This window comes from Caretta caretta, chromosome 7 (assembly GCF_965140235.1).
Source record: "Caretta caretta isolate rCarCar2 chromosome 7, rCarCar1.hap1, whole genome shotgun sequence".
In the NCBI taxonomy this organism is placed as follows: Eukaryota; Metazoa; Chordata; order Testudines; family Cheloniidae; genus Caretta; species Caretta caretta.
Genome location: NC_134212.1, coordinates 51,656,753 through 51,671,604, shown reverse-complemented (window position 1 = coordinate 51,671,604; position 14,852 = coordinate 51,656,753). Strand labels below are relative to the sequence as shown.

The window sequence follows — 14,852 nt, the reverse complement described above, 5'->3', positions numbered from 1 at the left end:
ATTCAGGCGGACTCATTGTGGGAAGCACACAGTGTGGAACGGGATGCTGAATGCTCAGAGGTCTGAACCAGTAAAGTCGAAGCTGTGTAAGTTGCTTGCTTTGGAGACAGTATGCTCAGAGAGAGGAGGCATGCTTCCCCCAAAGTCGTGACTGGCTTCGTATGGAGTAGTTCCAGAGCATCGCCCTGGTGACTCCATGACACAGGGCTTCAGCCCTGGGGTCATCAGGGGCCCTTACACATGCGTCTCACACTCTTGCCCGTTTATTCACCCTCCCAAGGGAACAGCCCTTTTAATACTCCAGCCAGAGTTCTATCAACACTCCTCACACCACTGTAGTTAGATAGCAAGTGCCCCAACGTATACCCTGCCATGCCAGTGCACTTTTTCCAACTCAGTGTATACTCAACCATCTAAGTGGCCCCACACAGCTATGCTTCTCTGAAATAGCACTCCTTCAGCTCCCACTGCACCCTGCAGTAACCCAGAACATTTAGGCTGTAGCCTCTCTCTCTGTCATTCCCATAGGATAAATATAGACTAACTGATATGGCCATTTCTTGCAATATCTTTGGGACAAATTATTGATTTAAGTTGAACTAGCTATGGAATCCAATGTATTATAAATGCAAAGTTTACATGTTGTTGTTAGATTGTATGTAACTTCCCTGGGGGCGGCCAGAGGGGCACATGGCAATGTTCCCTCTAAATTTTTCCGTCCGTGTGTGGAATAAAATTTGTTATGTGCACCGAGGTAACGTGTGCATGTGCACCATCACAAAAAACCAAAAACCTAAATATATATTTTTTAAAAAGTTACCATAGGGATAATTACTCCAGCCAGGACAGGTTAGACATTTTAGAACTCACTACCCAAAGAATTCAATTTAAGTGTAAGAGAGAAATAAAAATTATGACATGCATAGACCAGTCAAAACACTAAAATAACACACTTTGAAAGAATAGAATTACAGAGAATATATGTGTATTGCAGGAAGTACCAAGAAGTAACCACAACAATACTACTAGTATCTGTTGGGAGGTGAGTGTGTCACAGAGACACTGTGTGCACGTGCGCTGGCTGATGGGGAAAAGCTGTGCATGGTCTCTAAGATACTCACGGAAAGCTCCTCTGCTCCGTCCTGAGCCCTGTTGCCTCCCCTCCCCTGCTCTGTGGGGATGGGGTACATGGGGGAGAGAGAGAGAGAGAGAGTGTGTGTGACAGACAGACTGTGTGAGCTGGCTGCTGGTGAAATCTCAGAAACAGTGCACTGTCTCTTTAAGAAAGGCACTCAGTCACTCACCATTCAGATCTCAGCAGCTCAGAGTCCTCCTGAGCCACGCTGTCCCCTCTGCCCTGCTCTGCAGAGATGGGGTACGGGGCGGGGAGACACCCTGACATCAGCACCCCTACTCTGCTCTGCACAGCCAGATGGATGGAGCAACATGGGGGGAGGGGCACCTGAACACATGCTGCCAACTGTGCACGCTCTCTAATCAGCTGGGCAGCATTTGAATCTCTCCTGCACAGGCACCCAAGCAGGCAGCTTACAGGGAACACAGAAACATTGTAAACAAATGCTGGAAAGTATTATGAGCTTCAAAAAACTATATCTTAATGTACCAGACAAGAAGGCACTTTAGAAAGAAACAAAATAAGTGGGTTTCCCAGGAAGGGCAAGAGGAAGGCAGACCCAACCTTTTAAAGCTACAGCCTGCAGAGAGAACCACTGTTTGGCTAATTACCTATTCAAGGTCTTTGTAGATCAAAGACAGACTGTAAAAGGAGGGACTCAGACTCATGGATGTGATTGTTCTGAGCTAACAGCTGTTATGAATTAGTAACCACAGAAAAACCTCTATTGAGGTTTAAAGAACTGTTCACCTACTGGAGCCCTTGTTAGATGTGGGGGTGATTATTGACATGTGTGTTGGTTTGTTTATTGCTAATGCTTTCATGTTAAAAATAAATGTGCTTGTTTAGAAAGAGCTGTGGGGTAACATAATTGTGGGCAACTACACTGTTTATAGTCTCTGAGGAGAAAGCAAAGCAGACCTGCTTAGGTAGTCTGACTTGCTGGGGAATTCGCAGTGTAACAGGGAACTGTGCAGCCTGGAGAGCCAGAAGGGGGGGTGAGAGAAGGTCTCCCCACAAGAGAGGTGACAGCTGAGGAGCCGGAAGCCTACAGTGGGTGCCTTTGCTAGACCCAGGAGGGGGAACATAGGTGAAGCTTCCCGGGACAGTGACAGACATCTCTCTCATAAGCCAAGATCCTGATCAGAATGGATAGGTCTCAGGGTGGGGAATAGATGCTCCTCCTGTTTAAACAGCATGGAAAATAGAAGATTACAACATCTAGTAAGAAAGGACAAACTTTTTTTTGAGTTCTCTTCTCTAAGGGCTTGTCTACACTTGAAAGGTTATCATTGGCTTCTCTGCTGAGAGTTTAGTGCCATCTGTGATATAGCCCTCTGAACAGAAACTGCTTGCTCCCTCAGTTCACAGAAGCTGAACAGATGTGCAATGATTTTCCATGACTATCAACTAAAGTTTAAATTCAACTAGTGGCCCAAAAGTGATAGGCACAATGTCTCAGCCCAGTCTCACCTTCTTCCAAGTCTTCTTTTACTAAAAGAGCAACAGAGACAATATCAAGGCCCTCACCTGGAATACTGTGTGCAGTTCTGCTTACCACATCACAAAAAAGGATTGCAGAAATAGAAGAGGTTCAGAGGTGGACAATTAGTGACTGGAAAGGCTTCTGAATGACAAGAGATTGAAAAGACAGGCTATCTAGTTTAGAGACGACAAATAAGAGGGCCATGAAAGCAGCATATAAAATAACAAAAGGTACAGAAAAGGTATATCAGGCCCTTATCCTCCCTCATAATAGAAGAATGAAACGGAAAAACATTAAATGCAAACTTAGAACTGGTAAAACAAAACACTTTACACATACAGCTCAATTAGCCTGTAGAATTCATTGCCATAGGATATTGAGACCAAGAACTTAAGAAGACTCTAAAGGATTGAGCATTTATATAGATGATAAAATCCAGAGTTACATTAGAAAGGATTAACAAAGACAGCAATAGCTCAGAAGGGATATAAACCCTCATGCTCCACAATACACACTAACTTTTAATTTGCAGGGTTTAGGAAGAAACTGTCTGGTCTTAGAGGGACCACGAGTCTGACCTGCTATAGAAAATATATCATTCATCATGCTGTTTAATATATAACTAATGTTTTACTCATGATTTGACTCAAGGTGCATTTGGAAATTGAAATTAAACTTTAAAAAAATGCAAAACAAGTTTGAATTTTTTTTATTAATTGAATAAAACTGCCAAAGTTTTCCCCCCACTGAAATCTCCACTAGAAGCAGCTATAATCTTGAGAAGGTTAGATGACTGATGAACAGACTGCAAAAACTAAACTAGAGATTTCTGCTAAATTGAAACCTAAAGTAGTTAAGGAAAAAGCTTTTCCATGGAACAGAAACTGAAAGTACTGACATTTAGAAAAAAGCACTAGTATTATCTCTATTATAAAGACTGAAAGTGATCTAGATGCTTAATGCAGTGCATCAGATATTGTGCCATATTTACAAAGCTTGACCTCAAAAGTTAAAGATGTTTTCCATCTGATTCTGTACAGAAAAAAGCAGCTTTCAAATCATTAGTTAAATTTTACAAGTGTTCATTGATCCCTCTTTGTTAAATTGTTTAAAGGTTGGCAACTTCAAATTTAGTTTTAAATAGGTTTAGCGTTTGTTTGTTTTTTAACTCAATTTAAAAATGCATTTAAAATCAGATTTTTTAAAACAATCCACCTTGGACAGATGCCAGTTAAGTATACTGTGTATGAACAAAACGTACAGAACTTGAGCCAAGGCAAGCAAAGGCAACAACTCTGGTGTTTGTGAATGTAAATAACAAGAAACTATATACGGGTGACTGTAGAAGCACGGCCAGGTCCCATCCACCCAACAGAATCTGTGCAAGATCTGTGCATTTGTTATTAGCTCACTCTGCCAGATTTCAAGAGACGTTCCTTCTCCTTGAGGGTCTGACTAAAACAATACTGCATTTAGGGTAACATTTTGACAGACTGGGCATCAGCAGACTGCTGTAGCAGCACTTCCAGTACGAATCTGAGAAGACCAGAGCTACAAGCATGTACGCAGAACTTCCATGAATAGACAGACAACAAAGAGCTGAGAATCAAACAGAAGGGACCACTGTGATTATCAACCCTGACCTCCTATATAATAGGCCAGAAAACTGCCCCACAAAAATTCCTAGAGCAGAGCTTTTAGAAAAAGATCCAATCTTGATTTAAAAATTGTCAATGGGGGAGGATCCACCATAAGCCTTGGTAAATTGGTATAATGAATAATTACCCTCACTGCTAAAAATTTAGGCCTTATTTCCAATCTGAATTTGTCTAGCTTCAACTTTCAGCCACTAGATCATGTTATATACCTTGGTCTGCAGAGCCCATTATTAAATATTTGTTCCCCATGCAGATCTTATTTGCCTTAATTTTTAAAACTTTTCAGAAATACCCATCACTATTTTGATATCATCCATGAACAGCACTCCAATCTCAGCTGAAGCTCCCATGTTATAGATACTTCCCAGATGTCCACTCTGATGAGGCTGAAACATAGAAAATGCAGTTCAGCATCTGACAGCAAGAGAAAAAGCAAGAGCATGGCTCTCACCTTTAGATCAGCAATTAAATCCCCTACAGGTCAGCTGTTATGAAAGTCACAGGGCAGCATTCTCTGCAGAGAATGTTGCACTGCCTCTCTCCCCATCCTATAGAAGCTCTCCTGGTGCTTACTGCCTTCTTTGGTCATTACCTAGTGTATTTCAAAATAGTGGTGGCTGCTAGTGCCACAGAGCAGAAACTCATTTCTTTTCTACTTGTCTATGAAGCACCACTACTATCTAAGACAATTTGTGGTAACAATATTTATTATAAAAAGAAGAGTACTTGTGGCACCTTAGAAACTAAAATTTATTTGAGCATAAGCTTTTGTGAGCTATAGCTCACTTCATCGGATGCATACAGTGAAAAAATGGAAATATTTATCACTCAAGTCTGTGCTGACAGCCAGTTTCTAGCAAACAAGTGCCCGAATCACAAAAACCACTGGTAAGCTGGATCAAGGTGCCAAGGACTAAATGGGTCTTGGAGCTTGAATTTACTTCTCACCCTAGAGGAAGAAGACTGTGGTACACTGGTAGAGCAGTGTGGAGGAACATTGCCTGGCCCCTCTGCTTGATTCATCTCATCTGTGACTAAAGACCTTCAGTCAGAAGGGCTGTCAAGCCAGCAACTTTCACTCATGCTAAACTCACAAAACAGAAAAAAATACCCAAATTATTGCCTAGTTCTAGAGTTAGCATTGTAGGGTGATTTAGAAGTGGTTCACCCACCATCCCACTAACCAGAATTGTTCAAACACAACAGAATTACTCTTCAAACCCTGGAAGCATCGCATTTCTCAAGCACCCTCGTGCTGAACTGCATTTCCCGAGTGAATCTCCAACTAGGTCACATTGTCAAGATGGTGCGCTCCTATTTGATTATATTTAAGCAACAACTATAAAGAGGGACTGGACTTATCTTTGCATTTTAGGATATCACTGCAGCCTCCTCCAAGGAAGAGGGGTGATTTGGAGAGTAACCCACGATATACACGGATATACTGGGCTGATAGCTCCTCTTAGCATGTAATTTAACTAAGAAGAGAAGCTACAATTTTCTCATTGCTGAATGTTCGCTACATCTACATGTGCAAATGCTCATGTTGTGTAAAGCAAAACAGGTATCTTCAGTAAGCCATGCAAGTTCTTTCAGTGAATACTTGCCAGAATGCAAAGCCAAGCCAACACAGTCCGGAGGGGGCAGGAAGTTGGCCTGAAAAAACAGTTTTGTGGGGAAGGGAGTGGATATTTTAAACTAGAGGAACATCTATTTCATTTGCGCTCTAGCTGCGTAACAGGCCATTGGATTGGTAAGGTTTAAGACCATACTTTCCCCTGTGTTTACACATGGCCAGTTCACAGCCACACTCCACAGCGATAGTCTGCTGGGATGCAACCACTCACACTATTCTCTGCCAAATGTAGTGACATCCTACTGGGCATGTAGGAACAGCCTGGGACCTTGCAGACTGCTTTACACCACTTACCTGGCCCACATGCAGGCTTTGTATTGGTATAACATATTGGTTAGGACTTAGGAGTAGGATTTCAACAAATAGTTACACCCTTACAAGTCCTACTGTGGATGCAGTTATGCTAGTATAAAGGTGTCTTACACTAGGGCTTTATCTACACTACCAAGTTTTGTTGCCAAAACCTGCCTTTTGGTGACAAAACAGTGAGAGAGTACACACTGCAGTGCGACTTTTGTTGGAAAAAATGCCCGGTTTTGGCAACAAAAAACTTCCACCCCTATGAGAGACTTTTCTCTTTTCCCCTCCCTTTACTGTCGACAAAGAGCCAGTGTAGACACCGCTGGTTGTTTTGTCAACAGAACTGGCTTCCTCCAGTATCCCACAATGCCCGCCCTGATCGCTCTGCTCAGTGTTTTGATCTCCGCTGCCCTGCAGGCATGCATCCCTCCCCTTTCAAAGCTGCGGGAAGTATCTGACAACTGAGTGTGCTGTTCCGTTTGGGGAACAAAGAGCAAATCATTGGAATGCTCCGGTTCTGCCCTGCACTAGGAACACAGTGGCAGACAGATTGCTGTCGCAGGGACACAGGAAGAAGAGACTGCTGTGCTACTCTGACATTCCTCAGCATGGAGCGCTCCCAGAGCTACTCATGATGCCACTCCAGGCAGCCGAGGAGGCTGTGGGAGAACTCAGAGGGAATCCTCCCAAGATGCACAGCGATCAGCTCCGCCTTCCCACAACACCACACTGTGGGATACATACCCACAGTGCATTGCTCACACTGTCGATGATGGTGCCCACAATGTGGACATGATCTGCTGACAGAGGGAGCAAGTGTGAACACCCTTAGGCTATTTTTGTTTTGTCAACTTTTGGGTGTCAACATAAGTTTTGTCGACAAAACTTGGTAGTGTAGACAAAGCCTAGTATAATCTATTCTCCTTTCCTTACAAGACTAGATATACCAGTAGAAGCACTGATAGAACCACGTCCACACCTAGAGGGACAGAGAGGTTGTAGCACTTTAACTATACTGGTTAAATTTAGTAAACTACTGGTAGAGTTAAAGCGGTACAATTGTGTGTGTACACAAGCCCATAGAAACAAGTCAATTTAACCTTAGTCCTCCAAAACTTCATTCTCTCTGTGCACTCTGAGGGCACGTCTACACTTAAAACACTGCACTAGTGCTTAAATGAAGATGCTCTATGCTGACAGAGTTCTCCCATTGGCATAGTTAATCCACCTCCAAGAGGCAGAAGCTATGTTGGTGGGAGAAGCTCTCTCGTCAACAGAATGCTGTCTACACAGGTGATTAGGTAAGTATAGCTGCATCAATCGGGGGGTGGCTTTTTCACACCCCAAACAATGTGGTTATGCTGACAAGGTCTGTAGTGTAGACCAGAACTAGGTAACAGCTGATAGTGTCTGCACAGGAAGCACTGACAACTAGCACTTAAGCTAAAGGACCTGCACTCACAAGAAAAGCATTAGTTTCCAAAGAGCATCACTCAGAAGGCTGAGAAACAAACAAGAGTTGCTACCTGTGACCCCCAGGAGGCCTTCAATGCCCACTGGCAAAGGGCACACCATACTGTAACTCATCTCAGGCCTGACATGCTCACTACCCCAACAAACTGTTGTCATAAAAATGTCTCTAAAATGTCACATAAGGTATCAGATGTAAACTGGTGACATGCTGGTCCTGAAAAATCCCTGCATGTTGTGTGCACAGGTTGTGTGTAAAGAGTTATATGGGTGTGCTAAAAAAGTGTTCTTAAAAATGTGCTCGGGAGGCAACCCAGCCTGGCCTAGACAAAGCAATGTGGATTAGCTGTCTGACCAGCTGGATTACAGGCAGAGGACAAAGAAAGTACATTATATACAAGATAAACAAGGCAACCAAGTTAACAAGCAACAGAGGAATCAATTTAGTAAACACACCACCAGGGTTCCAAGTCTGAAACCCACAGGAAGTCTTCCTGGCTCTTGAGACAAAGATAATGGACTCTGGAAAACATAAGGGGAGGTAACAAGACATTCTAGTTATCCACCACTTAGGAGACATATGGAACAGCACCCTCAGAGCCTGTGAAGGTTGGATCCTCTTAGCCTGAAGGGGAGGAGCTCCTGAATTTGCTGTAAGCGAGCAACTATTTTAGGCAAAGACATAACTTGCTAGAATTAAGTTTTAGTCACTAGAAAGCATGTTTTGTTCTGTCTGTAAGTAGACCTCTTTTTATTTTTTTGCTTAGTGTCACTTAAATCTCTGTTCTCGGTTAATAAGGGTATTCTTAGTTTTACTATAAATCATCCCAGCGCTGCTATATTAAGGCAAGTGTGAGTCCTCAACAAAACGAACGGTCTGGGGTGTGCTCTGTCTCTTTGGGGACAGTGAACTTACTTTCTGTGACTGTCCAGTGAGAGGAACTGGACACTGCAAGGAGATGTCTCTGGGGAGCTGGCGCTCACTGAATGTTGCCTGCAAAGGCAAGGTTCAGACTGGCAGAGCCTCGAGGAGTTTGCTGGCAATCAGACAAGCTGGAGTGTCAGGAAGCTCACGCACAGCTTAGCAGCAGCAAAGCTCTCATTTGCTGAGGCAGAGGGGTAACAGTGACTTACAATTCTGAATGTCCTGAGCAGAATGTCTCTCTGCCCCATCTGAGCAACAGAGCAGCACAAGCACTACTTGTGAAAGGGGTCTAGAAAGCAGGGCTTGGAGCGGCCATGGCTAGCAATCTCCAGCTTTTAGCCTTACCCCTGGTAGCAGTCGTAGCAATCCTAAAAAGGGACACTGGCCAGCCTCCAGCTTCGCACTTCAGTCACATCAAGGACAGTGAGAACACTGTTAGCAGTCTGCTCCCTACTTGAGCCAGAGCCACTTTTTCCATACCTTGGACTAGGTTCCTTCTGTTTCTAGACAGCAACAGCCTATTCTTCATGACAACTGTAAATCGAAGTTTTTGATAGGATTCCCACAGAGATTTCTGCTGTATTTTCCTCACACTCTCCCTTTCTCTAGGCCGCCCATCTGAGAACTAGCCAAGGACCCTTACAATTTACTCTGTTGTTTTGGGGGGTTTTCTGAGGCAAGACTCCTTTTCAGAGAATGTGGGAACACATGAAGGGTCCATCCTTATGCCAGTCATCACATTATATAAACTAATGAGTACAGCTTTGCTGAGCTGTTACACAGTAGACCAGCGGTTCTCAACCAGCGGGCTGCAGGCTACATGCGGCCCAATTAGCACACAGCTGTGACCCAGCTCAGCTGTGTGCTAAAGGCCAGCCAACATGGGGTGAGGGGAAGGGGAGGGGGGTCCGGACAGCCAGCCGGCCCCATGGGAGGCGGTGGTCTGGGCTCAGGGCTGCCGCTGCCCTGCCACCCGGCCCCCGTGGCCAGGTAACACATTGTGGGTTGCATATGTGGCCCACAATAATAAATAAGTGGAGAACCACTGCAGTAGACCCCCAGAGCCAGGGACAATGCTCAAATTTTGCCCAACAGTTATGTTGACAACTTGGCACATTTGCAAATTAAACAGAAAATGGAGAAGGTTGCAGCTTGCTTTCAATGAGAGCAACATATCAAGTCCCAAAATTCAACACTCAACGTTGACCCAAATGTCTTGGCTACACCATATGCTAGTCCTCCTTCAGCAACTGCCGGTGATTTCGTTGACTTGAATAGGTGGTGGTTTCCCAGCGAGCTAAGCGAGGAACTCCTTAACTTCCTCTTCCAGGGCCCAGATATCTCCTTCGATTTTCCTGATGACAATCATCCTCCTATTGCCACAGGTGATGTCCTTATATAGACTGGAATTTTGTGCCTGCAGGAACGTCTCACAAAGGAAGGAAGGGCAGGTGAAGTATCTGATGGCGCTCTCCAGCTAGACGGGATGGGGTACTGGGTATGTTTGGAGGGAGCAGAAATTCTGGTGGGTGGAATGAGTGTCTCCACAAATTTATATTCTTCAGTGGATTCCAAAATCCCAGAATAATGGGGGTGAGGGGTCTCAGGTTTGGCCTGGGACTGGCTCTGCAGCAGTCACCGGGCCCCCGCTAGGGCTACGGCCGCCATTTTGCTGTCGCGTCTGGCTGGTGTTGCCCAACTTCTGAATGCTTGATTTTGTAACCTTACCATTCTTCTAACATTGTTTTAATGTGCAATATAAAATAAGGTGGAAGTCATTTTACTCTTAGTATCTGTCAGGAGAAACAATGCCAAAAGACGAACAACAATTTTACATTCTAGAATTTAGTACAGTAATATTTGCCAAGTATTGTCATGTGCCCTAGTGTTGGAGAATCATATCCTGAGAAACCCTATAGTAATGCACAAATGCAAGGCAGAAGAGATGTTTGTGTATGCATCGCTAGGTCATTACACTGCTAATCCTAAAAATAAGAGCTGCGCGACAGGGAATCTGAGCAAATGCCTGTTGCTGGTGGATGAATGCTGCTTCAAGGGAGAGGTACACCTGAGTGGCTCTTGGCCCACTGTCAGGTGGTTATCTCCTTCCCCCACTCCATCTCAACCACAGACTGTTCATTAACAGGAGAGGCTGTCACATGGGAAAGTTGTGAAGAACCAGAGCTGGCTGCTGCAAGCAGCAAGCCAAGGACCTCACTGGGAAAGGTACATCTCACACTGTTCAGAAGAGACTCCCAATAGTAACTCTGATCTCCCCCTGCCCTTGTAGCCTTCAGCCTTCCCCACGCAGTGTCCTCTTCAATTCATGTGGTTACCACCCCAAGCAGCTGGAATGTGATGGATTCCAGAGAAGGAGCAGAGGGTGATATTTCATACTGTCCCAAATACTCCTACCACCTTTAAATGGGAAGTGAAGCCAGAAGATGTAAACAGGAAACTGTAAGCCAGTGAAGCAAACCTAAGCAGTGTAAGACTGCCTGAAGCTTATCTAAGTAAAAAGCTGCATTGAAGGACATGGGGAAAGTATGAACCATCATTTGAAGATACTGGGGGAAGATAGGTTTCAGAGTAACAGCCGTGTTAGTCTGTATTCACAAAAAGAAAAGGAGTACTTGTGGCACCTTAGAGACTAACCAATTTATTTGAGCATGAGCTTTCGTGAGCTACATGATGAAGTGAGCTGTAGCTCACGAAAGCTCATGCTCAAATAAATTGGTTAGTCTCTAAGGTGCCTCAAGTACTCCTTTTCTTTTTGGGGGAAGATACATTCCCTAGCATACTCAAAAAACCAAAGAGAGACCCTGAGTTTTATGTAGTTCAATCTCAGCCTAATGTTGCCTCCATGGACAGTTCATGTGTTTAGTTTTCCCAAAACACATCACCTTTAATTACTCAAAGCCCTGAAATGAAAACAAAAGATTCATCTCTGAGCTGAGCTATCACAACTCAAGAAATATTTTACAGAATTCTAAGGGACAGGGAAGAAGACATAAGAAAGCTGCAGACTCCTAGGGACATCTATCTCAACCCTAACTACGTAGTCATCTTAACAGTGAAACTGCCAAGTGGGTAAAAGAGACTGATTTTAGCACTACTGAGATGTGAAAGATTTTTTTAAGAGAGGAATCTGAGCCCTAGCTCTTTGCCATATTAACTGCAATACAGATTCCCTAACTGAGAGCCATTTACTCAACATACACATCTTTACTAATTTAGCAGATGCATATGCACAGCTCATAAACAGAACCTGCTCTAAGCATATTGGCATATGGGGTTTTTATGACAAACTTGTGACAAACTGTCAGCCAACTTCAGATAAACTAACTTGCTCACTCTTAAAAAAAACAACCAAAACAAACAAAAACTGTTAAATGAAGACAGAGCAATATACACAAGATCATACCATCCATGAAATCTGTGCTGTATTAGTAAATAAACTGCCATTTTGGATTCAGCTTTGGGAAGAGTTAAACCCAGGTGACTCTGGATGGAAGAGGAGCAGCTAAGGTGGCAACATGCCATGACACAGGGTAATTGGGAAGGTACCACAGATATACCACAGCACATTTACAGAGAGAAACATGGGCAGCAGGCTTAGAGCATTAAGACCCTCAAGGGTTATAGATCCCATCACTAGTTCAAATCCAGTCCAGGTCAGAACTGAGCAAAAGTCAGTAACCATGTCTCACATGGTCTAGCCTGACTCCTATCTGGTGGTTCACAAATGTTGGTCTCAGTCCAATTCCCCAGCCCAATGGGCAAACAAGCATATTACATCTCCAAGGATGTCAAGCTGGCACCTTTTATTAGAATTAAAGCTTCCTTTAATGAGCACACCTGTCTTTTTTTTTTTAACATTGCCATTCGATCAACATGCCCTCTCTGTACCAGAGATTCAACTCAATGTAATATAAGTCACTAGACAGGACAGCGTTATTACGATGCTCGCTGTCAAACAGAGAGATCCCATGGCCAGAGTCCCGTAGAATGTCGCGTTAAACAGAAGTTCGCTGTTATAACGATCGCTGTTTTGTCCCTGACATTTACATGGCACGGATTGTAAACCCGGTAGAGCCTCCTCCTGAATAAACAAATAGTGCTAACAACGAAAGGAACCGTCCTTTCAACGTCTGGGGAAACATTGTAACAAAGCCCCCCCAAAACCATCCCCACCCGCCGCCGCGGTGAGACAAGACCGCACTGTGCCTCTCGGCCCCGGTCCGTTCCCAGCCCCGCGCACCCCCGGCCCGCTAGCCCCTCCCCCACCCGTCCCGGCGCCTCGGAGCTATGCATATGCATCTGCTAAATTAGTAAAGATGTGTATGTTGAGCCCTCGGGCGACCTCACTCACCGGGACAGGCTCTCCCTGCCGCCCGGGGGACGCGGCGCTGGGACCCCCGGTTCCGGCTCGGTCCTGGCGCCCCCTCGCCCGCTCCTGACCGTTCGAATCAACAACAAGATGGCGGCGCCCGGAAAGGCGGAGACTCCACCGCCTGCCGTCATAGTAACCGCGCCGGCCAGGTCCCCGCTTCCCCGAGAGATGCACCAATCACAGCACGAGCCCGCCCGCCCGTGCGCCGCCAGAACGTTGACAAGCTAACGGAGCTGTCCTTCAAACACTTGAACCAGGGTCGCTCCGCTAGCTGAGCCGCCGGCGGGTTCCGGACACACGCTAGGTACACGTGACGCGCCTGTCCTACGGAGACCGCGACCATTGGCCAACAGAATCGGAAGCCATCCAATCACGGCGCGGTATGGGGGGAACAAGCTCTAAACTACTTTCCATGACGCCTCTGTACACCCCCTGGAACCCGCCCTCTGACCCCCTCAAGGGGACCCACCTGCCCTCAGATTTCTTCCCTCTGACCCTCCCAATGGGACCTGGCCTCTGACCCCTTCCCTCTGATCACCCATTGGGTCCACCCTCTGACCTCTTCCTCTGACCCCCTGTGAGGGCATAGGGAGTATTAACCTGGTAATGTTGCATGGGGGTTTTACTAGTTTACTGTCTTCTGCTAACGCGGGGCGTGCCTCCGTTTCCCTGGGGTATTGCACCAATACTAGATGGTGATGGGAAGTAAGGGTGTGACTTCACTGAGGGCTGATACTTGACGGTCACCATGTAAATGATGACAGCTGCCCTTCCTAATCTGAGCCCAGGAGGGGGTTGGGGCCACTTTCTCCCTGGGAACTGGACAAAGGCTGGATGAGGGGCTGGGTGAGGCAGCAGGAAGGAGTTTCAGTTTGGAGCTGGCTGGGGAGTCAGTGGGGAGGCCCAGAACCTGATTTCCCCCACACGCGGTGACAACTGGTGGGAGCGGTGGGATGTACTACACTCCGTGGATGGCACTTTCTGCAGTAAGTGACTGGGGAGCAGTAAAAGGAAGAGGGATTAACGAGAACCAGGTGTACTGAAGGCTCAGAAAGGAGCGGTTTCAGGAGGCGGAGGAGCTACGCTTAACCCATGGGAATGTGTGACCAGAAAGAAGAACTGTTGCAGTAACGGGGTCCCCTTGGGGAATGTGGTGAGCAGTTTCAGGGGCGGGGGAGTCTGCGGCTTGACCTTGGGAGAGAAGTGGTGACCTGGAGAAGGGCTGGCACAGAAACTGGGGGGGAGCTGAGAGCACACTAGCCTGAGTCTAGAACAATTTGGGAACAGTGGGGAAATGTATAACCATCTCCTTAAGAGGGACCTTGTAGAGCTGTGCAAGGGGAGGGGGCTTCGCAGAGGGAAGGCCACCAAAGCACAGCTGATTGCCCACCTGGAGGAGGAGGATCGCTTGGAGGAGCTGATCCCTGTCCCTGAGGGAAGCAGCCCAGTAGATGCAGTGCCTGCACCGGTGTCTGTCCCAGTTGGGGGTGGTCAGACTGCTGCCAAGGGCACTCCGAGGCCCCTCCTACCTATGGCTGGGGGAGGGGCTAGAAGCAGCCAGGCGAAACCCAGGGACACCGTGACCCCCACAGCCAGCAGGGGATCCTCACAGCCAAGCTCCCCATCACTGGAGCTGAGGAACCTGGAATGGGAGAGGGAGATAAAACTGAAAGAGCTGGAGGATCAGGAGAAACAGCGGCAGCATGCACTGGAGTTGGCAAAGTTGAGGAGCAGAGAGCCCTCTGCTGCGGTGAGTGAGGGGGGACCCAGGACTACATGGAACTCTGATAAGCACATCCTGTCCCAGTTTAAGGAACGGGAACATGCTACAACAGTGGTTCCCTCAACT

General features: G+C 46.1%; 1 protein-coding gene across 10 annotated transcripts in view; it reads right to left on the bottom strand.

The window, feature by feature from the left end:
• The window catches only part of IP6K1 (inositol hexakisphosphate kinase 1), a 124,260-nt gene extending 110,979 nt beyond the window's left edge, over positions 1 to 13,281 (bottom strand). For 6 of the 10 annotated variants that reach the window (XM_048856556.2, XM_048856550.2, XM_048856552.2 and 3 more), the window contains exon 1: positions 12,983 to 13,281. The gene's annotated coding sequence lies outside the window, so the exon portion shown is untranslated. Of the gene's footprint in view, positions 1 to 4,571; positions 4,666 to 12,982 lie in introns of all 10 variants that reach the window. The other 4 variants (XM_075130652.1, XM_048856555.2, XM_048856558.2 and 1 more) reach the window with 4 other exon arrangements.
• Between the last annotated feature and the right edge of the window lie 1,571 nt (positions 13,282 to 14,852).